The 25,846-nt window shown below is 44.6% G+C and overlaps 2 long non-coding RNA genes across 5 annotated transcripts; one reads left to right on the top strand and one right to left on the bottom strand.

Annotated features, from left to right (window-relative positions):
* Window positions 1-251: 251 nt before the first annotated feature.
* On the bottom strand, window positions 252-4,597 carry LOC135396602 (uncharacterized). 4 transcript variants are annotated; one of them, XR_010423463.1, is made up of 3 exons: window positions 4,465-4,597; window positions 517-667; window positions 252-406 (listed from the first exon to the last, which is right to left on the bottom strand). It is a non-coding gene; the product is annotated as an uncharacterized LOC135396602 (long non-coding RNA). The 4 variants fall into 4 exon arrangements; XR_010423462.1 differs by lacking the exon at window positions 4,465-4,597 and adding an exon at window positions 3,112-4,073; XR_010423464.1 differs by lacking the exon at window positions 4,465-4,597 and adding an exon at window positions 707-3,036 and having other exon boundaries at window positions 517-649.
* Window positions 4,598-24,066: 19,469 nt separating this feature from the next.
* On the top strand, window positions 24,067-25,407 carry LOC135397967 (uncharacterized). The gene is made up of 3 exons (XR_010423920.1): window positions 24,067-24,245; window positions 24,719-24,779; window positions 25,190-25,407. It is a non-coding gene; the product is annotated as an uncharacterized LOC135397967 (long non-coding RNA).
* The last annotated feature ends 439 nt before the right edge of the window (window positions 25,408-25,846 follow it).

Genomic DNA, 25,846 nt, shown 5'->3' with positions numbered 1-25,846 from the left:
ATCCCTACGTAGTTTTGCTCTCACACTGCAGTTCTACTCCACGAAGGCGTACGAGTATGTGAGAAAGACATTCAATTTGGCACTTCCGCACCAGGCAACAATCAGGTCATGGTACAGTGCAATCCATGGTGAGCCAGGATTTACACACGAAGCCTTTGATGCCTTGAAAGTAAGAGTAGAAGAGCAGCGGAAGTTATCTAAACGTGTCGTGTGTTCACTCATGCTCGATGAAATGAGCATAAAGAAGCAGATTCAGTTCACAGGACAGTCCTTTAATGGCTTCATAAACCTAGGTACTGGCATTGATGACGACAGTCAGGAACCAGCTACACAAGCTCTTGTATTCCTTGTGGTTGCTTTGGACAGTAACTGGAAAGTGCCATGTGCATACTTTCTGATCAACAGCCTAAGTGGGGAGGAAAAGGCAAACCTTGTGAGCCTCTGCCTTCAAAAGCTACATGACATTGGAATTCTGATAGCTGCAATTGTGAGTGACGGCCTGGGCTCTAACCTCACCATGTTTCAAGACCTTGGTGCAAACATGAAAAGCCCCGACATCAGGCCATGGTTTCAGCACCCTTCTGATTCTTCCTGGAGAGTTCATGTAATCCTCGATGCTTGCCACATGCTGAAGCTGATTCGTAATGCCCTGGCAACAATGGGGACCCTGAAAGACAGCAGTGGAAGCACAATAAAGTGGGCCTACCTCGTATCCCTCCAAAATCTGCAGCAATCGGAAGGGCTTCATGCTGGAAACAAGCTCAAGGCTGCCCACATTGACTGGGGAAGTCAGAAGATGAAGGTGAATTTGGCAGCTCAGACACTCAGCTCAAGTGTGGCGGATGCTCTGGAGTTCTGTGACAGGGACATAAACAATCCAATGTTTCATGGATGTGAGGCAACAGTGGAATTCCTCAGGAAGTTCGATCGTCTGTTCGACATCATGAACTCCCGCAATCCCCTGGCAAAGAACTTCGAAGCACCCATCCGTTATCCAACCCGCCACCTTTGGATTCCATTCTTCAACGAGATGACTGCGTATATTGGCAACCTGAAAGATGCATCTGGAAAGCCAATATTAGAATCCCCACGAAAAACAGGCTTCCTTGGATTCCTCATCAACATGGCAAGCATTCAAAGCCTATGCAGCCATCTTCTTTCAGGAGATAATGCACTCTTAAGGTACCTGCTCACATACAAACTCTCTCAAGACCACCTCGAACTTTTCTTTTGTGCGTTGAGGGGTAAAGGTGGGTGGTGCAACAACCCGACGGCAGGACACTTCATGGCTGCATACAAGAGGCTCCTTGTTCACCATGAAATCGAGCCTACAGCACGAGGTAATTGTATCGCCCAAGACTCCACACGCATACTGACTGTGACAGCAGCAGCAGCAGCAGGAGCTACTTCCCTTGACGAACTTGACATTCATGCATCCCGCTATTTTGGTACTGCACAGAGTGAATGTGTTGAAGATCACGACTACGCAGATGTACCTGATACAGAGCAACTGTCAGCCTTTGTTGAAGATGTTGTGGGGTACATCGCGGGGTACGTTGTCAAGATGGTGACAAGGAAGATCTCCTGTGCTGACTGCATCGACGCTCTCACAGACAGAACTCTACACAGTGCTCTTCTTCGTCGGAAGTCTCGAGGTGGTCTGATTAGTGCGTCTCAGAGTGTCATCGCCATTTGTAAAACAACAGAAAAACGTGTTCGTCAAATGCTTCATATCTCAGAAGGAATCTTGACATCCAATGCTCAGCTTGGGCAGCTTCTCACAAGGGCCGTCTTGCAGGACATTCTGTGCACGTCTGCAAGACTGGACATTTTTCCTACTTTGAGCCAGCACATGTTTGAGTGCAGTCCAGATGAAAACCATGTCATTCGCCTTGCAAAACACGTTGCAGACTGTTATGGGAAGATAAGACTTTATCACATTGCCAAACAGTACACGGAGAAGGTGACCGCAAGGCCACGTCTGCGTAAGAGGTTGTCAAGAATTATAGTTTTTAACAATCAGTGACTACTCACGTTCACTTCCTAAGTGATTCCAATTTTCATATTTAATAAGTACAAGAGATTATCTTACTTTTTAGTTTTACGTATACACAATTTTAGCTGGCATATGCCTTGTTCTGCATTTTCTTAAGGTGATTTTCTGAAATTTTGTACTGGCACAGAAAGTCAGAGCCCAGGTGTAGCTGCTGTTTCACTATGGTCCCCCAGCAGAATAATTCATAAACAGGTGATGCTATCAGAAAGCTTTCTTTGGCGGCCTCATAGCTAAGTGTAAGAGCGCATCGATACACTGCTCCGTCCAAGAAATATGTACGCCGAAACCAATTAACTAGAAATCATTAAAATATAAATGCTGTGTTTCTTTGTCTGGAACAGTTTTTGCTGAAGGTTCAAATCAATAAAACAGAAATACTGAAGGCATCCACAGTAAAAAGTTAACAAGCTTAAAAGTTTAAAACGAGCTTTATTCAATCAATGAGAGCATGCAAATGACTCTCCCACTGCTGAGTTCTTGGCCAACACCTCAGGAATGATCAGTGAAATGAAAGCTTTTTGATAGCACCACCTTGTTTATGAACTATTCAGCCGGAGGACCTTTATGAAGCACCTAGTATACATATGGCACATTTGTGTCAATCTTCGTTACTTGTACCATGTTACTTTCCTGTAGTAATTACTTTCAAGAGGGACAACTGTTAATAAACTAGTGTTAACCCTCTTCAGCACTATACTACCTCTTTCTGCAAAATAAATCAGAGCCCAAAGTTTAGGGATTCATTCTAATGTTCCCCTTAATTGAAAGTTGCCTCTTGAGGGTGAAGTCTGACTTTTACCGAGCAAATTGCCCTTACTGAAATGTCTATAGCAATGCACACCAGCTTGTTCGGCAGTAAACGCAATTACATCACAGTTTGTACCAAACAGTGCGCAGTTCGTTACAGTAATAGAGCCCAATTCCCCCCCTCCCCAATTTAGCTGTTTTTTTCATCTGAATTCATATTAATTTCAAGCACACATTCATTTCCCCAATTTTTACCCCCCCCCCCCAAATATTTCCTGAAAACCTTGGGCTCTAAGAATAATGTTTACCTCATGTTTCATGTGCGTGGTTTCTAGCACTGCATTTGAAATTTTGTGGCACAAGGAAAGCCAAGATCACATTTGCGGGACTGTCTTGCTGTGTCATATCAAAGGATTGTTATTTGTCACGTGCCTACCAAGTGTGGTTGCCCACATCGTTGTGCCACTGGGCTGGTGCCCACTGCAATCAAGTGCATTGTCGTGAGCAACGTGTGAGCAACTTATTCTGTGGGGATGTAGCGAAAAATGGGGCCAGAAATAATTGTCCCAGCTTGCACTGGTAGAAAAAATTGTCCCATGCCTTAGGGGACAATTCTGGTGCCTTAAGTGGTTTAGGATTAAGCGTGTGGTGACGCATGCTAAAATAAAACAAGAAGAAAAAAAAGAAAACGGTGAGAGGACAATGAGAAGGCAGACACAATGACAAGTTGGTTGCACTTGCCGGTGTCTATGCACTGGGGTTTTTATGAGTTCCAAAAGTCATGCGCTACGTTTTACGGACAACTGAATTTTTCAGGAGTAGGACATCTCGTTGCAGGAAATCAGACGTGTGTAAGAAGTGACACATCGATATATATTCCAGGCTATTAGTTTCTTGCATGGTCTGATGCTGGGGTCTCCCAGTGCAGCCCATGCCCTGGTACACTGCTAATTGGTGTCGCCTAACCTGACCTAACCCAACTAAACTAACATAAATAGCCAAACCTCCTGACGTAACCAAAGTAACATCCGTATCATGAACAAGCTCGCATGGTGTAAGCAAGCTGCTGTCTCCAGAGAAAGAGGTAACATTTGCTTGAGCTTCAAACGGTCTTGTGTTGTCGTTATCGACTTATGTGTTCATCACATTCAAGAAAATGTTACCTCTTTCTAAGTAGCCCAACCTAACCCAACTGACGTATCCTAACTAATTATTTGGGTTGCGCTGCTGCAAAAACGACTCTCTGTTGCAATGGTTGATAACTTATTCCAAACGTCAACACGTCTCTAAAACAAAGGTACTATATAGCCTGCGATTCTATGGGAACATTTCCTTTGTCCCATGACAGTAGAAAAATGTTTTTCGTTACCACTATTTCGGAAACAATTTTTGCCCAGATCCCAGTATGAGAGATTATGCATGATTGTTGTGGAACTGACATCGCACCTTACTGAAATATGGGCTGTGAAACGTGCTGTAGTACAATCCCCAGCGCTGCACTGCAGTGACGGTCTAGTTTCGGAATGCAAAACATAACGTAATTAAGAATCGAATGGCAGGACACCTGTGAAACACTGTTAGGATACATCAGTATACTGGCACCTTACAAAATCGCGTGACGACAAACAATGATCGACGCCTGTAGCGCAATAAATACTCACAATCTCTGTTGCCTCCCATTGTTTTCTATGGGCGCACACAGCACTTTAGGGCCCACCAACATGGCGGCGCGAAGGCACGCCTCTCCCCCACGAGCCCCTCTCCCATGCGCGATCCAGCCTTTATACATAGAGATCAGTGATTGAGCCCCAGCACGCTCTTGTCTTTCTCGGTCGATTCTTCTTCTTCTTCTTCTTCCACCTCAGAGCAATAGCCGATTCTTTCGAATTCCTGAATATCATGCAGGAGGTCGTCTTCATCGTCGTGCGTTTTCCCTAATAGCATACTGCTAAGTTGTCTTGAACGCAGGCCTGTGATCACCTGTTCACGTGTGTCGCAGAAATCAAGATTCGCCTTGTTGCACAAGCGTATAGGTCGCAGTGCTTTCACTTCTCTGCTGGACGCGTTCCTGCATACGCCCCCTTCGTTCCGCTGCTCGTGTTTGGCTAACGAAAGTGCGTCGAAAACGGTCTTCAAAGTCTTTCCATGACGTAATTTCAGCGTTATGTGCCCGCAGCCAATCCTTCGCTGCTCCCGTGAGATGACACTTCGCGGTCTCAAGAAGAAAACTCGAGGGCCACTTATGGAGCGTTGACGTTCTCCGCAAATTCTCCAACCACTCCTTGACCGATGCCGCGTCTTCGGTGGCTTCGAAATTCACAAAGTTCTTGCTTAGGTCGGGCATGACTTGAAATGTTGTCACATCTTGCGATGTTTGCGATGTTGATAATCGTCGCAGCAGGTCTGACACTAGCCGGTCCTTTTCCATAATCACACCCAAAAGTTCACGCACGGTGACGACGTCGCTCTGATCGACGTTTTCGCCGGAACCTGTCGCACTAACCGCGCTCGACGACTTGCTTTGTCCATCTTTGTGATTAGGGTTAGCGTCACTTGCCGCCATCGCGCTTCGAATTTCGTTGCTTACCGGGAGTTGTCACTGCGTTACTGGGTCTATCCCACTTCAGACATGTTAAAGGGTCTCTGACCAGAAGCTGGAGAGACTTTTCCGTAGTGGCCACCGATAGAATACACAAAAGCTACTTCACATACGAAAATGCATGCCTCAACACCTCGCAGTTTTTGTGAACTCGAATTTTGAACATCACGGTTCACGCCGACGCTGGCACACCTAGCGTCAGACCAAGAAAACGTACGCATATATAGAAAACGCATCTGGTCATCCCACTGGGATGACGTCAATCGCCCTTGCAATCAGCGCGCAGAATGCCGTCACATGATCGAGCACTACAACAGCAACTTTCAGCAAGAACCAACATTTTTACACCGATATACTGTTGTCACAATGTCTGGAAATAAAAAGTATGTATATACTTCGAAATCTGCCGACCTGTTTTATAACTGCGATAATCCAATTAGCGACTTCCGTGGAAAGAAGAACTATATAACTACGAGGCTACGAGCTACGACGACTTTCGGGATCCAGCGCGCTGTTTCACAGCGTTAGTGTAGTGTGTGTATTTCCAAGTTTTTTTTATGTATATCTTTTGGAACAACGACCAATATATCGAGGTACACAGACTTCATTTGACATGCCTCGGTTGTGTCGTCAAAGCGAGATTTCTCGGCGGGCATTCAGTTCCGTACGATACTGCGCGTTCACCCGCAGCGGCAGGTATGGTTGGCAGCGGATTTTGCCAATCGTATTTGAAGAATGCAGACTATAAGACGGACCCCTCAGTTTGAGTACAAAGAACCTCCGCCTACAGCAGTCCGCAGTGCTTTCCTTGAATCTATCTTCCAAGACTGTTGCATCTGGACGTGACGAGGTTAGTATCTTCTGTGTAATTTATACAGTGATTACTCTCCTTGTGAGAATTACGTTGTGGCGTGCAGATGTTAGGAGACCAGTTACGCAACAAAGAAAAATGAGGATTAAAGAAAATTGAAGTTTACGCACTAAATCAAAAGATATACTGTACAATTCCGAGTGTTGTTCAGAATGCAGCCATGCCATTGCAGTAAGCAACATCTACAGTACGTAAAATGAAGCTGTGTATTCCGCATCTAGGTGTAACATTTTAATTGTCACAGCAGTGTGCACCAATGTAGTTCATGACTTCCTTGGACAAGATGTGGAACCAAATGTTGGAAATACAAGGCAGGGATCAGGTACAAGTTTTCTTCTATTTGTTTTCCTTATAATATGCAGCATACTGCACATAGTAAAGAAGGGCTCTGGATTCTAAACCAACGCAGTTGAAATCCTTAGTTTACCCCAAGCTGTACTATTGTTGTCTAATCTGGGGAAACACCACAGAGGGCAACTATGATAAAATTGCAGTGCACAAAAAAAAAAAAAAAGAAAGAAAGCCTGGTGTACGACAACCATGTCTACAGGTGCAATGTGCTGGACCCTCGAGGCCCACCAGGGGTGCCACTACAATCCATCCATCCATCCAGCCCCTCAGCTCCTTCAAGACATGCAAAATACAGTAGACAAAGTGTTCACTTGCAAATCAGACATTTATACAAAATTGCCTTGCAAATTCAGGATCTTTTAGCGCCATCTCAAACACTCTCCATTACGGTACGAAATCCATCACTGTACCACCTTACCAGGTTCCACTGCTACGGACCAACTACGGAAATTAGCAGAAACCGTTCCTTTTCCGAACAATTTTTTTCAGCTGATTGGAAATGGCCTTCCTGTGTCCAGTCCTGTGTCCAGTTTCAAAACAGAGTTACACAAACTTGTTGAAGTCTTATTAGGGACAGGCCACTCTGTTATGTATTTGTGTGTGTGTGTGTGTGTGTGTGTGTGAAAATGTGCACAGCTCGGTGCAATTGTGTATTTTATTTATGTGGTTGTGATCTGCTGTATGCTCGTAGTGGTAATAATCAGTTATCGCACACTGTATTGGTGCTAGGCACCCCATGAGGCTGATGCCTTTCGTGCCTGGTAGCCTCATTTAATTTTCTATGAAATGAGATCCTCATAAATTTATATGGCTTTTTTTAACAATGTTAGGGTGATGACTTCATGGAAGTGGAATGAACAGGAGAGGAAGGCATCTGCAATGGTCATGACAGTTGTCCGTCAGGTACGGGACCAATTTCTTTTATAAACGTGGTATATAGCGTGAAGTTGTTACTAACAAAAAGGTTTTTTTTTTCCTTTAAAGGAATCTACAGGTGGTGAGCACGCGTAAGGACTTGACATATCTCAATACAACTTAGATACAACTTAGGGTCGATGCATGTATATTTTGAAACATGAAAGACAGAGTGCTAAAAATATATCTGAGGTGAAAATTTGAGCAGTTCATTGCAGTAATTCTATCGATTTATTTTCAGCATTTTGGGAAATATATAGTGATGGCAAGATTACCTGTGTTGTACTGCCAGACCATCTGCTATTGGAGTTCGAATCCTAGTTATTCTATATATGAGCTGTTTGAGGCTATTACATATTTATTATGAATGTTTTGTGCCTGTGAGTTCCTGCAAATGTGCTCTGCGGTGATCATACTGGACAGAGAGCTATGCCTGTATAATAAGAGTGACTAATGTTCTTCTGCCCATAAACCAATTCCTAGGGTACATTCGCACCCTTGGAAGTCACTGGAGAGGCGTGTTAGCTTAGCTACAATTGGTAAGAGCCCTGGATCGGTAATACAGAAGATGTGGGTTCAAGTCCTACTACTGGCTAACCTTTCCAGTGACTGCCTTCTTTCATCATTCATTTCTTACGCACTTGATGATTTGTCCTTTCTATGTGTTCCAGTCTCAGAACATCAACTGCCATGTTCAAAAGAACTGGGATATGCCTCTGCAATCTGGAACCCATCCCAACATCTCTTAATCGACAAAGTAGAATTTGTACAAAACCGCACGGTTTGTTGCTCGTGATTATCATCCTTTTTCCAGCGTCTTAGCCATTAGAGCCCAACCCTTTCTTACTCCTTTGATTACCAGATCAGGTATCAGGCCTGGCATTCTTTCATAAGTTATATTACGGTCACCCTCCTCCCCACCCCACTTACTGTCAATCCCCTCACAAGTTACTTCCAAGGCTTGATGACCCACACAAAGTACTTGCTCCACCTGCACAAACAAAAAACTTCCTCTACTCTCCGCACCAGCTGATGGTGTCAAACTGGAATGTCCACGTAGCATCAGAACAAAATATATCGTCATTTATTTCCAAGTGAACGAATTTTGTGTATTTTTGTGTACATCATTTTGGTATTTGTCTTTTTTTGGATACAAACCTCCCCCCTTTATGTAAATCCCTTCACAGGGGTCTTTAAAGTAAACAAATGAAATGAAGAACTTCGTGATACTTTCATAGTTGGAGCATTTTTAATGCATATTTTAAAACAGTGGCTGCAAAAAATATGTCAGACACCGTTACAAAGGCTGCCGTCTGTATCAGGTGAATCATGATTTTTCCCAGAAGCCCAATAATGTATGACGCTGCATTACATATGCTATTTTGGAACAATCTCTGCAGACATATTATGAAGATTAACTTGTGTAGTGAGCACTTCTGGAGGACTCAGGGCAGGAACTGGATGTCACACACAGGGCAACCTGCATAACAGTCTGATTTACTTCCACATAACGATCATTAAAATACTTGAGGTGCTTAGACAATACTATTTGGGTGCTATCAGACAGTAAGAGATCGAACAACACTTACGACATACTGACTCAATGGGTGGACAAAAGGATGCGTCAGAACAGGATTGGATTTGTGTCTGGTCGAATTGAGAGCCCATTCTTACCAGGCGGAGCAGGCTGATGAGATGGTGCTTTGTGCCAGGGATCAGCACAATGGTTTATCCAGAATCCCAAGCATGGAGGGGTGTTGAAAAAAGTTGGGGGGGGAGGGGGGTCATTATTATAGTTACATCATTACCGACATGTGTCTACAGCTGAAATTGCAAGGGCACCCCCTGTAGGGGGTACTTCCACCTAGTATCTTGGGTATTTAAAGCATGTAGTAGTTAGTATGGGAAAGGCTTTGCGTATCCTGTTCACCGCGCAGACTGGTATAACGATTCTCCTGTTTTTTCCAAGTTTGTGCAACACCCATCTCACGAACTATTGGTATGTAGTGTATCTATTTCCTGTATGAGACACGCAAGCTTTGAACAAAGCTAAAGCTAGTGACGAACAATAACGAAAAGTTCAGAATAACTATTTTGTATTGAAACCAACCAGCATGATTGTGCATGAGACACGCTTCTTACTTGTGAATATGAGCGCTAGGTTCGTGCTGCCTTGAAGTTCTAAATATGCTACTCTAAGAGCAGCTCCTTGCAACATAACCACTCGACTTCTTTCGGCATTATTATGCATGAACCACTCCGGCCCCTTTACACGGCGCCGTCAAACACGAAATTTACACAAACTGTTCATGGCCTTCATCATGATGGATGCTGAAAGCTCATCTAACAGTCTGTCGTTGGAACTTCCTCTTCATGCTGAAGTCGATTCGCGGCTCAACATTTCAAAAGCAAGGCCTCCAAACTCTGCTGCACGTAGCAGGTCCCTCTCAGCTGCTGAAAGGTTGCTGAAAAGCTCACTTGTCGACTCCGCTGTGTTTCCACGTCTATATTGAAAAAGCGACCAGCAATACGGAAGTTGCGGAAACCACCCGAACTTCCGGTGTGGACTTTCCACCAATAAACTTCGCGGGCGTTTGACGTCATACACATGGGAAAACCACTGCATAATAGCTAGAGTTTTGCGCTGATCGCACGAGTTGAGGGCAGAAATCGAAACCGCTTTTCGGCTCCTTGTTTGGAATAGTTCGCGGCTCCGCAGAGACGAAATGTTTCAGTTGTAACTTGGAGGCACCATGTAGGTTCGTTATCCATACAAACAAAGACATTGACCAGGTTCTGGTCAGAGACCCTTTAACTGTAAAACTTGGCATTAAATACTCTCCACTCACGCTGTAGAAAGGAGTTGTGGTTTAATGTTCCAAAATGGTTACAAACATCGCCACACAGGCCGCACTCATCCGCGAACGCGCCAAAAAAGTTCACACACACACACACACAGTCCTGCACTTGCTTTGCTCTCACCCACGCGGAACAGGGGCGCCAGTAACGAGCGGAGGAGAATTGCCTACAACAGCCCAGTGTAATGTTCCTTATTCTGGCAATGTTAGCATGGTTCAAGAAGTGGGAAATGTTGCACTACCCATAATAACATCTGTTGGGCCCAGCCAACAGGATACACTTACCCTAATCTGAAGACACTATGCCTAACTCAAAAGCAGTATGAGATCGACCCGTACGTGTTTATTTGCGAAACTATTATGAATGAAATATGGCCTGTGTGGTATAGAACAATGCGCACACTCAAGTAAACATGCAAAAAATACGTATAAGGGCTCTTGATCTATACATGCCGCGATGCGCTCTACGAGATAAACAACACACTACAAAACTACATCCAACACTTTTTGTGCGGGGCAACTCTAATGAACACTTTCATATAACCGACGAATGGTTCAACTAATGCAGTTCGAGTGGTCACGATACATTCCTACGTCGTTCATTGCGGTCACGCTATATGATGCTGCACAATATATGTATCTCGTGTAACAAGCCTGGCAATCGCACGATGTGCATGGGCAGAATACGGTCTTCTTTCTTTGAAGACCAGTCCTCTGCAAGTATATGCTCAAACGACCAGCAAGTCCCACGTTGTTGCTCAATCGCTCCCATTCCTGCACTTGTAGTAAAAGCAGCACACGGGTCGACGTGTATTGCAGCTGAACGGTTGGACTGCGAAGTTCTCGAGCACATAATCACAATTTCACGCCGAAAATGTTGTTGAGGTGAGTTCGCCGGTTGTTGTTTCCATCGTTCAATAGTTCTCGGGACTACCTCGGACGAAACGCTCATAGTAGCCGGCGGCCATAACTGGATTTCCTCGCAAACGGGAGAAGATGCTCCTGAGGTTATTCACGTCATATGGGGTCGCTGGGGGCAAGTATAGGGAAATCACAGTGAAGTCAAGCGCGCCCATCCCCACTGAGCAGCAGACATACTCCCCTCTACTTGTTTCTACAAGGGACCTCTTCACAGCCGGTATGTCTGATCGGACGAAAATGGCCGCTCGGCTAGCGTTGTTGGGCTGCGACACGAAGGTGATGTAGTTGGATAGGCGAAAGTCGTCCCGAATTCCACATTCTGAAATACACATTACTGGGAATTTATGCCTCCACGCGAACTGGCGGAACTCTGAGAGCTTCGTCTGAAGGCTTCTTGCGTTCCATTGGAAAATCGTGGTCGTGATATTGTACTGCCATGCGGCATGAGAAAGAGCGGTAGCTGGATCCGGCCGGGCCTACCGGCCACGTGTCGGGGGCTCACGAGTGGGGGCAATTAGTTTCTCTAAGCGCAAGTTCGATCGCACTTCCGGGAGCGCTTTGCACTCGGGGCATGCAGTGATGATGGCCCTCAGAGCTGCAAAGAGCAACTTAAAGGGACTCTGACCAGGAGTTCGACAAATCTTTCGTTTGCATCTATTACGAAGGTATAATATGCCGCCAAGCCACACGCGAAATTTTTTGGCTGTGCGCGGCGGCAAAGTTTGCCAAACGGCGAGCTGAAAACTGGCTTCGCTTTTCCTCCTCAACTCGCGCAATCGGGGCCGAAATCTAGCCTCTTTGTAGTGGACATCCTCCAATTTCCGTGTGCGTGACGAAAGGACGAGGTCCACGTTTCATTGGGCGCCCGGACCGGAAGTTCTGTTGTTAGTGAGTTTGTGAGAGCGCCGGCATCCGTCCGGAAAGCGATCTTCAATATGGACGTCGAAGGAAGAAATGCGGAGACTTCGAGCCCGGAACTTCTTTCTGACCTTCCTGCGATCCAGAAGAAAATTCTGCGTGCTGAACAGCTCGGTAGGCTTTCGAAACGTCGCCGATGCCGCGAATGCGAGACGAAGTTAGAGCTCTACGAACATCGGTCACAGATGGAGCAAACAGCATGAGTCGCCTGTCTTCAGGTAAGCGATGAGCTTTTTAACGCACACTGTGATCGAACACGTAAACGTTCTCTGAAATTTCGTGTTCTGATATTTAATGCGCACTTGCTGTTCATGGTGCCGGTGTGGCTGGTGTGTCATAATGCCGAAGGAGATCGAATGCTTGTGCTGCCAGGAGCTCGAAAACACTGCCGAATGACTGCAGTATGAGTGCATTACAACCCACGAAGATTTCCAACTTCTATGCTTCAATATGACTGTCCTGAAGGTCGCATATTGAACTCCGTGGGCAGCGCGAACCTATGAGCGACTATTCACAAGTAAGTCACATGTGTCCTGGTCGAACGATGTTAAAATTTGGGCGCCCAAAACTGGTTTGGTCCTGCATTAAAGTCGTTAAAAACTCCAGTACAGGGCGCAGCACGTAAAAAGACTGTACAGTACACAACTCTGAACTGGAGAAAACCAATAGAGGCAAATTTGTAATTGTCAGTGCGCTGTGTCCTGAGTCATGTTTTTATGTATTGCCCTGTGCATAAGGTTTTAGCGTAGGTTTTTAGCGATATTGAGTGTTCTTGATTGTCGATTCAGTGAAAAGTAAAACAATGTTGGTTCCTAAAAGAACACAGCATGTGTAGTAATGTACAGGGTGTGGTCAGGTAAACTGCAGTTGCTCTCAGGTATATGTAGAAATGACCCTGCACACACACTGTACTGTAACCGGTTACCTATTTGCCTAAACTATATTTTATGTACATCTGTGTAGACGATGCAGATACACTGGGTATCGCAAGTTTGCAAGGTGAGTATGGCACAAGCTTGGGAAAAACAAGATCATGGTCATCCCAGCCTGTGCAGTGAAGAGGGTCTGCAAGCCTTTCCCACAGAAAATGCCACAGGCTTCAAGTACCCAAGATCCTAACTGCAGGTACCTCTTCGCACAACTCGTCTATCGCATTTAAAATAATTCAGCGTCTGTATTTGGGATGATTTATAGCTCTCAGGATGATGCATGGTTCATGAGTTCAATATGTTGTGTTGAAACACAACACTAGCCCTTTTTAATGAGTCTTGCGGAACGATAGATGAGCACTGCTTTTGTGACATTGTGTACCATTGCTACAGTGAACAATTTCTTGAGCAAGACTGATGAACGAACGAAAAACAGAGTCTGTCTTCCAAATATGTATGTTCCTTGTAACTTCCGTATTTGTTAAGTGACCCATGTTAATGTCCCCCCTCATGTAATGCCTGTGAGGGCCTTCCAGATATATTCATAAATAAATAAATATCAAAACCGGAAAAAGGTGTAACACCTATCATCTCTTTGTGTGAATGATACATAAACATTCTCAGAAGATCCATGACTTGAAAACCCGAGACGAGGTAGGGACGATAACAGACAAACACAAACACTGTCTCAGATCCCACGGTCTCAGAGACCGTGTTTGTGTTTGTCTATTATCGTCCCTACCTCGTTTCAAGTCGTGGATCGTCACCACCAGCTCACTTGCTACCTAACTTTTCTTTCGTTATCATTCTCAGAAGATTTGTACATAGTCACATTTGCCTCATTTTGCCTAAAGCCTAGTTCCACCTCTTACATCATCTCCACATCTTCAATCCCCAAAGCAGTACAAGGCTAAAGTAATCAGCTACTACATAAAAAGAAGGAGGGGGAGGAAAACAAAAGCTGGCACATCTAAAATTCGAAGAAACCCTGGTGCTTTCACGTGGCTACTCACGGCTCAGTCCTGGATCAGATCCCGATGGAAAACAGCTTTTCTGAGCCTCAGTGATAGATTCCTTTGATTGCACTGACTGTGAGGCACAACTCATTGGCTTGGTGGCAAGTGGGCTTGCGTCTGATAGTACAATTTGGAATAAAGGGATCAAGGAACATCTCTCTATGGTCTTATGAAGGATATCAACATTACCTGTCAAGGTACAGCATTTCATGTTGCTTTCAGTAAGTACAACACTCCTCATAGCAGTTACCATTCATGTTGGGAAAGCATGCTGAAGTTAGCTCAGGCAGTGCATCCAGAACTGTGAACCAGGTTCATAGAGAGCACCTGGTGAGAGGGACAGCAACAGTGTCCAGTAAAGACTCTCCAGGAATTTTGTGCAGGTTTGGGGGTCACACCTTTTAATAGTGTTGATGGAGAGCAGGGTGTGTGAAACACTGACCTCTGGTAGATGAATTCTTGTTATTTATAACCAGGTACCCATGTTCTAGTAATCTAGAAAAAGCTTTGGCTCTCTTGGAAGAAATTGCTAATGAATCTTGAGTGTCTTTTGTGGAAACAGGTTGTAACTGCCTTTCTATCCACCCTTCTTAGTTGCCCTAGCAAAAGCAAATATGTAATGCTGTACACCATATCTGATGCTAGCACACTAATTGCGTTGAGTGTTCTCAGGCTTCTGAAATGGAGCTACCTCGTACATACGCTGTGCCATGTCGGCAAGAACATAAATCAGACTGCCTTTACTTTTTGCATTGGCCCGTCAGTGCTTCATGTGACTGCAAGAATGGCACCCCCAAAATGATAGGCAATGAGAATGATTTCTGCAATGTATTGAGCTTTGTAAAACAACAACTTTATTTGAAAATATATTCCAAAAGCTGGGTGACGACCTCATAATGTAGCGTCCTTTACTGCAAACACTGCTCAACACGACGATTAAAAACAGAGCGTAAACGTTTTGTCGCCTATCCGGGTGACATCATCAGTACAACAAAGGCCAAAGACGAGCACATCAGCCTATCTAAGAGGGCATCATACACATCCGATAGGGGCCACGGTTTGTATTACAGGCTGAAGCATCACGCCTGATAAAGCAGGATTCTAAGAACTTTCTAGGGCCCCATCGCTAGTCATGTGCAAAGGTTACTGCACCATCAAAATATATGTCCCTTAGGACAGCAATGGTAGATTCATTCGGTCTTGGTTAGTTAAGCTAAGCACTAGTAGCCCTGGCAACATCCCTTGTGTGCTCTTTTAGTCTTGTCCCTCGTCCTTTGTCTATCTCGCCAATGTAGGTTGCATCACATTCTATGCACTCAACTTGATATGCACAGTCAAAATGCCTGATGGGCACAGTGCCCTCCAAATAGCGTATGAATACGTTGGATGAAAGGAATGCGCACCACCGATTTGATTCCTTTGATGTTGTTTTTGATTGTTCTCTGTTGTAGGGATGATGCCAACTGAATAGGCAATGAAACGTTTACTCTATTCTTAATTGTTGTGTTAAGCCGGTGTTCTCAGTAAAGGATTTTACATCATGAACTTTGTTTGAATGATGATTAGTGGCGAGCTTCATACCCTGGGCCACTACTCTAACAATTGCTTGGGGTAGTGTGGCGAAATGGAATAACGAGCCTTGTAAACAATGTACTTGGAAATATATTTATTTATCTCTCATAGGTTGAAGAACCCAGTGTGGGGTTACATAACGGAGGGGCATGTAATCATACAAGACCGATCACCAAAAGGCCTTGCTTTTGACTAGATTAAAATGTGAAGCGATTGTAACATAACAAATGCTGCATGGTGACGATATGATAGGTTCTCCTCACGAGGTGTCGCAAGGGTTACGGTTAGTTGAGAAACTGCATATCCAGTTAGCAGGATCAAATTTTAATTAGGCTACTTTGGCCAACACGCAAGCATACAGCACAGTGTCAAAAGCTCTTACAAAATAAAAAAATACTACATCTACGTGGACCCAGAAATCAAGACAGTTCAAAATGCTGTGAACGAATTCCACTACGTTAGTTTTGCCTGAATACCCTTTTCTAAAGCCATGCTAGAATTTAAAAAAAGAAATCAACAGACTCAACTTGGTTGACAACGTGGTAGTACATGATGTGCTCCATTAGTTTACAGGGAACCCTAAAAAGTGGAGCTGGTTAATAGATAGAAGGAGCATAGTTGTCACCTCTTCTGAAGACAGGAATCAGCTTGAGACCTATGTCCTCGACTCGCACACATACTAAGCACCTTTCACACAGATTAACGTATCTTCATTCCAGCTCTTTCACTTTCAGATGTTCATCTCTGTTGAGTGGTCTGTCATTCTTGTAATACAGATTGGAATTGAAATGCAGGTGCATAAGGGATGCTCTGAAAGAAAAGTGTTTGGTTTTAGTCCTCTTAATGTTTCCGAAAACGAAAACAAACTTCACGGTGACTATTCTTCTGAAATGAGCAATTCCAGGATGACAGCAAAAAATATATCTCGCCATATCATTATATTCACCTGGCACTTCACTTGAATAATGGCAGTTGAAGATGATGATGATTCAATTTAATGGCACATAAGCAACTCGGGCTATAGTGCGCCAAAACCATGGTAAACCTGTGACTTGTTAAATATCAGACGATTATACTAAAATAATATACTTTGTTGGTTGGTAAATTGAAATATAGACAAAAACATGATACGATAAAAATAAGCAATTGAAGAAAAGGCAATTGTTGGCTTTGTGTCACTGATGTCGAGTTTGCGACACTACGTGTTGAATAATAATGTACGCTGATATGCTGTAGCATATAAAGTACAATCATACACACGGTCAATATGTGGTGGATATGTGAAACCAATATACACATACTTACATGTCAAACTTTCTTGAAAAAGGCAGTCCAAGTCTGTCGAATTTGCCAGACTCTATACAAAGCCAGTAAGCACAGTGTGGAAAGACTGTTTCATCTTTCGAAAGCGGAGGTGCAGCTACCACGACGCTTCCCCATCTCAATGCCTCGGAGCGGCATAGCCTAGTAAGAAGCCATCAGAAGGATCTCATAAAGATAACTTGGTTGAAAGTGGAGGGTTCTGTGGGATACGTAAGAAAGCATACGCGTTACACAACAGCTACGAGAAAGATCGACTGCACTTGCATGGTCTTCAGTGCGTAGACTTGGAACTCAAAAATAAATCTGCTAACCTTGTTGAAACTACTTTTCCGTCAGGACCACACGTGAGCACACTTGGTTTCTTTAGTTGAAGGTATCATCAGGTCCCCATGCTCCTTTGAGATGCAGCAGACAGAATTTCGCTGAGGCGAGTGACTGCCGTTGCGGTTAGTCGCTTCGCAGCAGATCAAGAGCAGTACACCGCAACGATAGGTGAAACGTTCAGAATATGGCGACCAACTCCAACACCAACCCAATGACCCGAACAAAGAGGATGAACCGGGAGTCACACAAGTTCGCAGTTCGCAAGCTCGGCATACGGCATCCATTACAGCTGACCGGATACGGAAGCATATATGGAACGCGTGTACCGATTGAAAAGAAAATCGTAGAAACTGTTGCAGGTAATAAATGCAGGGCATATTTTTCTTTTTGAGGTTCTGTAATAAAAACATATTAACATAGAAATGCCATTTCATGAAGAAAATTGACAGGCATTGCGTGACCACGTGACGCGTTTGAGCCAATTGTGGGTGTTGCGAGTGGCCCCCGTGTTGACGTCATCTTGATGGTGGGCCGGGGCGGATATTCTATATAAACGTATGTTTTCTTGGTTTGACGCTAGGCGTGCTGCACTCGGATGAAGTCGAATGTTAAAAATTCGAGTTTAGAGAAACCGCGGGGTTTTAATGCATGAATTTTCGCATGGAGAGTCCTTGTTGGGTGCTTTATCGACTACAAGTACGAAAGAGCTCCCACAGTTTCTGGTCAGAGTCCCTTTAACCACCACCATCTGCATATCAACAGAGCCGTGGGCAGTTGGCTCTCGGCGGACTTTCGGTATATAAGTTGCCTGACTGCTGACGGCTTCAGACGTCGTTATTGGGGTGGGCGTGGTGATGGGGATCGGTGCTGTGTGAGGGGCGTCTTGAGAGGCCATAGGTGGCAGAGGGGGAAAGTCACCCATGTTCCATATAGGTGGCCTTCCAGCTACCTGGTCAGCGGACCTAGAGCCTGGCCCGTGCCGCCCCTTCCGTCGTCTACGGTGCCTGCGGCGTTCTTCGTTGTGGATCTTTGCCTTGGCCTCCCGGTAGCTGCTGTTGGAGCGCGAGCATTCCCTGGCAATGAGCCTCTGCTGCTTACGTTTAGGGCAATCGATCGACGTTGCTTGGTGGCTGCCTTGGCAGTTGACGCACTTGAGGACACTCTGGGGGCAGTCGGGGGAGTAGTGGGACGTTCCCTAGTTGGCACAGATCCTTTTCCGAGTGCAGCACGCTGCCACGTGTCCATGCCTCTGGCAGTTGTAACATTGCGGCCTCGGCGGTAGGTAGGGTTTTACACGCATGGTCAGGAGATGGAGGCAGACCTCACGCGGCTTCGCGGCCCCGGCGAAGGTGAGCCGCACAGCACCACCGTCCTTCTTTATCCGCCTTGCAGCGATGACCGCTGGACTGGACCTGATGGCCAGCCGTATTTGGTCGTCCGATAGTGAGGCGTCCACACCAGTGATGACGCCGTAGCAAGAGCCAGCGGGGCGTGGTTTATATGCTCGAACAGGGATTGAGCAGATGCAGTCGTGTCCTAAAAGGGAGACCTTTGCTGTTGGGGAGAACTCGGAAGTGAGGAAGTCTGATGTCTCCAGGTGATTCAGCCTGGCGAGGTTCGTTGCTGCGTCGCGGGAAGCGAATATCACCGTGGGCGCAGGGTGTTGCCAAGTGTCTTGGGCGAGCGGTCTTTCGCGCTCTTTTAGGGACCTCTTCGAAGGGTCGGTCGTCGTCATCAGATGATGTGAAAGCGACCCAGGGAGCACACAATGTCAGGGAAATATTGGGAGCGGGCGGCAAAGAACGGGGTGTATTGCCCGATATTAGGCGATCATGCGCCGTTCGGAAGAGAAGACGACCGATGAACAGAGAAAGACTGCGCCCTCCTCCTTCATCATGCATTCAGTCCATCTGCGCGCGGCTAGCCTACTGCGCATGATCGCCTTCTGCTGCGCATGAGCAGAACTGTCGCGCCTGCGCTGCGTCAGCCGCCGGCTCTAAAGCGAAACGCACCGCCTCCAAAATATTGTCGCCACCGGCGCGCCTACTCGGAAGATCTCTGATTGGCAGCGCAAAATATGTATAAATATTTGGATGCTCATTGGTCTAAAAAACTGATGTCAGTTTCCTTCGCGTTGATTGTGCGAGAGTCATTTGAATGAGGAGCGAGCATCCGAACGCGCGAACCGCTCAACGGAAGCAAACCGTTGTCCACGCAGACGCTAGGGGATAGTTTGAGGGTTTTGAATGCTTTAGATTTAGATTGTGGCGAACTGCTAATGTGAGAACGGAATGGCATATCCACCTCATCATAACAACAGCGGGAAGACGAACATGACATGGAATCCCTGCACCTCCAAAGGACGCAGAAATCGCCAGAGAGGAAGTCTGCACTCTTTCCGACGTACTGCAGGTGAACGGTAAGACAAGTTTGATTACCTTTTTGTGACTGAAGGAAGTAATGCAGGTTTATCACGTTAAGTGTATTACGTACAACATTTACGAATCACTCGGTACGTTAGCGGCGTTTCATTGTGCAGTGCATTGCCGTAACTTGTACGTTTCTGATATGCCGTTAATCAAATTATGTGTGGTTATGCTAGTTGCACCCTCATGCGCGTCGCAGCCGTTCATTCACTGTGATCTACGAACATTCGTGACAAATGCCTTGGTGTTCAAATACGAAATCAAGATCGATTGCCTATCATAGCAGTGATTTTCGTGCAGAGTTACGGATCATCAATATGTTTTTTTTAGTTCTCCCGCAGCCATCGGCAACAACGACGCACATAGCTCAGCATTGGCTCAGAACTGCCCTTCGATGTCGAAGCACCTAAAGCTCCAGTGAAGCCTGTTACAAGACGTAAAAAGATATGTACTGTAGCTTTTTCGAGGCAGTTCCCGAGGACAAATAAAGTTGATTTGTCATACACCATCGCTTTTTGATTGTCTGCTTTGGGACACCATGATCGTTGCTCTACAGCAAGACAGCAAGCGCCGAAGACAAACGGACGAGGTTGGGGGGTAGGGGGACGAGAGGAGAGACAAAAAACCGGAGGAGAGAAGGCGAAGGAGGTTGGGAAAGGAGGTCGGTCTGCGCATGCGCACTGGGCCCCAACTTTTTTCCCGCGCTGGCCAGCGGAGACGCTGTGAGTGGCTCCTGGGGATCACGTGGTTTGGGCGCCCGCCGTTTTCCCTGGACCATTGCGGAAACGGCAGCTTCCGGCCACTGATCTCGATTGTAAAAGGCTGGATCGCGGATAGGGAGCGCGAGCGTGAAGAAACCGGCCGCCATCTTACTGTACCCACAACAGCCGGGGAGGCGCTAGATCCTGAGGGGTATCATTCGTTGTGTTCGTACGCCTCGGCGGCGGTGGCTATGAATGTAGTGCCCTGGTCAGCGCATGAAGACATCAATTGTTCTCAGTCGTCGGTTTCGCGCTGTCGTAGGTGGACGTGTGTGTGTTGTGCTTCTTGTTTCATGCTAATTACCACATGGAGGTAAGTAATTTTGGTTCCTTGATGTTTGTACTCCCGAATTTTTAGTGAAACATTCGCGCCCTGTTTCAGCTGTGGTGAAATCCGTTAAATAAGTTCAATTTCGGAAGATTTACAGGCAACAGTGCCGAATGATACTCCGATCGAATTTGGACAATAAAAAAACGTATATCTGTTCTCATATAGTCTTCGATAGCTTATAAATAGCCTCAGTGAGTGATTTAACGTGTAATACACTTAGAATTTAGCGCTCAAAACCCTGCAGTGAAGCAGCAGTTACGAATGATACCCCTCAGGTTTTAAGCTCCGATCAAGTTGCAACAACCGAACGGCGTTTTCCTGTTCTCGTGCATGCGATGTTACATTGAAAAATGATATATCATGCTCACGGACAATTTCTGGTAAGTCACAGACCCAAAAAACACAAACATATATGTTACACATTTTCCATTGCATTAGTCGAGGTAACCCGGCTGCAATTACTTTACCAAATACTCACTTGAAGTTTTCTCGGTTTGGGATTTTTCGACTTATCCCCTTCTTGCATACAGGGGTTCAATTGTCAACTGAAGGGAAACTATATACATGCCATCAGCACAGCTTGCCTGTCTGTATGTAAAAGAAAACAAAAATGAAAGAAAAGAAACACACGGGGCACCAAATTTCTGAACCAGAGCGGGACGAAGAATCTGTTAACAGTAAGCAGAGCAATGTGCTTCCCATGGAGAAAAACGACATTCCTATACCTAAACGTTGTTCGGCCTAGTTGGGCTGAGCTTGCGAAAAAGAAGGTTCGGCCCAAGCTTTGATTGACATCGGCCTTACTCGGGCCAACTGAATACCGCCAACTTTGGGCCAGTATGTGACAGACCGTCCCAACAAACACGGGGACCAGCATGCATTGCCGTTGGGGCCATTGTAGAACCAAGCTTGGTTTCTAGTCGGGCATTAAATGGCTAGATAGCGTCCCATGTGGCACCAGCAATGATGGGCCAAGTATGGTCCAAATCTAATAAGATTCTCAACCAACCATGGTTATGAGGTATCCCATGCATCTTCTGTACCCCTCTACGCGATATTCTATTCTATAACACCAGTGTGCCCTACAACTGTATCTGGCAGGTGTGTATATATTGCAAAAATAAAATCCAAAGGTTGAAAGTGCTGCTGCTGGTCGTGTGTGGCCTGTCTTACCATCGTTTTGCCGATATTGGAACAGATATGTATACGTACCAACCTGCTCGACAGCTGTTATTGTCAAAGGTTATACACATTACAAACGAGTATGAAATGGAAATTCCTACTCGTTTAAGTAATGCTGTCCGTGTCACTGTGGGTCAATGTATGAAGCTGGTTTTCACCTTGTCTGAAAATAATTTTGCAAGCTGAAGAAAAAAATGTAGAAATGGACTTGTATACATCGAATTGAACTACATAGACTAGCATCGTTGCTTTATTGTTTCGACCAGCAGCTGCTGTTTTGGAGTCTCCTCTCAACGCTGGGCCAATATTGGCCCGCATTTATATGCCGGGGTTTGGGGGTTTAACTCCCCCCCCCCCCCCCAATTGTAAGTTTGGTTAGTGCATTTGGAAGAGGGCGATGATAATGAAATCATCCTCACCCATGTAAAGTCCCCATAGAACTCCTCCATAAATATTTTTGGGCTAGGCCACTGCTTTGAGCCCAACGCAGTTTTCGAACTGCCTTCGCAGGTGACATTATGACGACGTCAGCCGAAGTTGCAGCGACTTGTGCCAACCAAATACCGATCTCCGGCAGATTTTCGGCAATTGTGTCTAGCTGGACACAAGGCTATTGAAAGATGTAACATTTCCTTGAGTTTGAAGAACACAGAAGACGACGAGGACGATACAAGACTCAAATACGAACTAAAAAAATGTTATAGAGTGCATTAGTTCTCTTGCACTATATTAATTTGTTCATACATAATCATTCTTTTTAATATATAGTAGTGTGGTATTGCAGCGAAATTGTAAAAGCTCTTCGTGACATATTGCACCCGGACTGTTTCCACACCCGTGTCAACTTGTATTCTTCGAACTGAAGTATTCCTCATATATATTTTTGATACCTTTAACTTTTTACTGCAGAACCGGTTCCGAAGCGTTGCGTGCCTGTACATTATCAGTATGGGATCCGCACGAAATGCTTTTAATTCAGGAGAGGGTTCAGAATATTACGGCCAGATGAGTTGCATGGATGTTAATATAAGCGAGATAAGTCAAGATTAGGTTGAGATAGTTTGCCGACAAGGAGACAACAGTTACGTTTGCAATTTTCAGATAATATTATTCATGATAAAATTAGTATATGACAAAGGAACCTCCATCGTACATATCGAGATTGATCATTAAAGGAAAATTAAGCCTAACGGATGTATACAGCTTATTGACAGAATAGCATAAATGCAGGCTAGCTGGTGGATAAATTCCATGATAGGCAAGCCTGAGCGATGTGCAAGACACGTAAACACGTTTCGTGTTTGTGTTTGTTTACGTGTCTTGCCCATCGCTCAGGCTTGCCTATCATGGATGTATACAGCTTATGTTTTCGGGACCTGAGTACCTGTTGTCTTATAAATGTGTGCTTTTTAATTTTTCTTTTTGTATGCTGTACTTATTACTTACTTTTATTTGTATGTATCCCCGCCACAGTAATGTCGTAAGACGTTGTTGCGTAGCAGAAATAAATAAATACAGAAAAAAAAAAGCTATAATTCTGGATACATAATGACTTCATTTGCTTCTCGAAAATAAAGACTTGACTTGAATCCGATTTGTTCCATCAAATCCATATCACTGGCGTGAGGTGCCTCATGATGACCCATGATAAACATAGCGGTGATACGCAGTGCAAACTGACAAATTACAAAGTGCTTCGCATGCTTCAGATACACTTTCAACGTTTCGAATATGAGCGGGCTTCTAAGCCATGACGGCTTCAACCTTCAACACACAAACCCAACACATTACAAAGCAGGCAAAAAGTTCCCAGCATTTCAACAACGCGAAAAAGATCGTCCGTGCAACATTCGTGTGAAAGAACAGGCCTATTAATAAACAGTACAACAAAAATAGATGAAATTGAAATAATGGTTTCATTTTTCCCGCGGAGGCAACTAGAATGCAAGGCGTCCCACGCAGCAGTCAATGAGAAGTAGGAGCTACATTTTTGCGCGGAAGCACCTGGAAGAGTGAGTGACGCGGCAATGATACCCCTCAGGATCTAGCGTCTTGTCAACAGCCGCCGCAGCGATCATGGCAACTTCTTGCAATTACGGTCGTACCAGCCGTACTGGGAAGGTTACAGCGCCTAAATTTATACAGGTGAGTCACTCTTCATCGAGGAATAAATAGGCGTCCATTCTGTATATTTAGTTGACCATTATGAAGTGTTTTTTTGCCCAAAACGAGCACTGGATGCAGGTTGCTTGATCGCTCTTCCGACGTTCAATCGAGCACATTTGCATTTTACCCGGCGGCAAATACAGTTTGCTAGCATGGTACACGGTGTTCTCTGCGGAAGCAAGTGCCACATTCATTTCTTTGAATTACCTTCGCGCACAAGTTCGGTATTACGTCGTAATGAGACCACGATTGTAACCTTTTTTCATGTATTGGTATTGTTTTGTGCCTTGGTTTGATTTGTGACAAAGAATCCTACGTAACGGTGGTGTGGCACGACTTGAATAACGCCTTTGTGTCTGAGCTCTATCGTCAGCTTGTTACGATAGTAATAATTTGTAGCGTGTCGTGCTATTTGTAGCAGTTTTTAAGGCAAAAGTGGTCTCTCAATACAGGTTTCGTCATGAGGGCTACCCAGTGAATAATCTGTGCAGTGTGATACGGCTGGGTGTACAGGTAAGTATCACGTTCCTCATCCACTGGTTTCTACTTTACAGGAAGGAACAACCTCAGTGCACGCACTGTGGTTAGCCTCTCTCACTTTTGCATATTTTCTTACATGTTCACATCAGAAACACACCTTAGACTTTAGGCTCCTTCACCCAGCAATATAATAATGAGAGATTATAATTCTTTTTAGAAGAATTCCCCATATTCTTTTTAGAATAGTTTTTAATCTTTTTAATTTTTAGAAGATACAGGGATTGTAAACCATGTTTTAAACTGATGTTTTAACATTTGTCCAATGCATTTGTTAAACACCATATATTCATTTTTAACTGGTTGCACCCGAACCAATGTTCTGATGTATTATTTCCTTTGTTGTCGATGCACCATAAAAATTGGAATAATAATCATCAATGCAGGTTACTTCACAGCTGCCTCGACATACTCAAGAAATGGATGCAGAACCTACGTAATGCCCACAAACTTTGACTACCACAGCACCTCCAGAAAGTAAAGGGATATGTGTCACATGGGATTTATAAAGGCATTCACAGTATATAATACCTTGTATGAACTGTTGTAGATCTAAGCAGCCTCTACGGTACACTCTCAGAAATTAAAACTTGTCAGAGAACTGTGATAATTGTTTCAGTTAATAAGCATGCACATATACGCTATAAGAAGAAAATTATTTATTGAGAATGCACTTCTCTGGCTACTCATGTTGTTTACATCTACTGTTGATCACATTCATTTATCACATATTATATTCTTATATATTATTATTATATTATCACATATTCGATCACATTAAATTTAAAATTTAGCATATATGAGAAAATATCAGGAGGGAAGTTGCTATTCATTGCTCATTCCAACCTAAAATTGAGAGAGCGTACCTGACCATTGTCATTCCTAAAATATACATTGCCATTGTAGCAAGGTCACAAAACAATAAATGTAGTCTTTTGCGACCTCCCTGCACGTTCATTGTATTCTGAAACGCATAAGTGCAAGAAATAAATCTTGAACTTGAATAAACTTGATGTTGTACAAACTTGACATAAAATGTTGAA

Source organism: Ornithodoros turicata, chromosome 6 (genome assembly GCF_037126465.1).
Source record: "Ornithodoros turicata isolate Travis chromosome 6, ASM3712646v1, whole genome shotgun sequence".
NCBI classification, from domain to species: Eukaryota; Metazoa; Arthropoda; class Arachnida; order Ixodida; family Argasidae; genus Ornithodoros; species Ornithodoros turicata.
This window is presented reverse-complemented; position numbering and strand designations above follow the sequence as displayed.